The sequence below is a fragment of the Borostomias antarcticus genome (genome assembly GCF_949987555.1).
Source record: "Borostomias antarcticus genome assembly, chromosome: 17".
Lineage (NCBI taxonomy): Eukaryota > Metazoa > Chordata > Actinopteri > Stomiiformes > Stomiidae > Borostomias > Borostomias antarcticus.
Window position 1 is genome coordinate 6,303,281 of NC_140250.1, and position 409 is coordinate 6,303,689.

Consider the following 409-nt stretch of genomic DNA (forward strand, 5'->3'; position numbering starts at 1 on the left):
GTAGACAGGTGGGTGGGTAGGTAGGTAGGGGGAGTGGAGGGGTAGCTAGGTAGACAGGTGGGTGGGTAGGTAGGTAGGGGGTAGGTAGGTAGGGGGAGTGGAGGGGTAGCTAGGTAGACAGGTGGGTGGGTAGGTAGGTAGGGGGAGTGGAGGGGTAGCTAGGTAGACAGGTAGGTAGGTAGGTAGGTAGGTAGGTAGGGGGAGTGGAGGGGTAGCTAGGTAGACAGGTAGGTAGGTAGGTAGGTAGGTAGGTAGGTAGGTAGGTAGGGGGTAGGTAGGTAGGTAGGTAGGTAGGGGGCATGGAGGGGTAGCTAGGTAGACAGGTGGGTAGGTAGGTAGGTAGGGGGTAGGTAGGTAGGGGGTAGGTAGGTAGGTAGGGGGCGTGGAGGGGTAGCTAGGTAGACAGGTG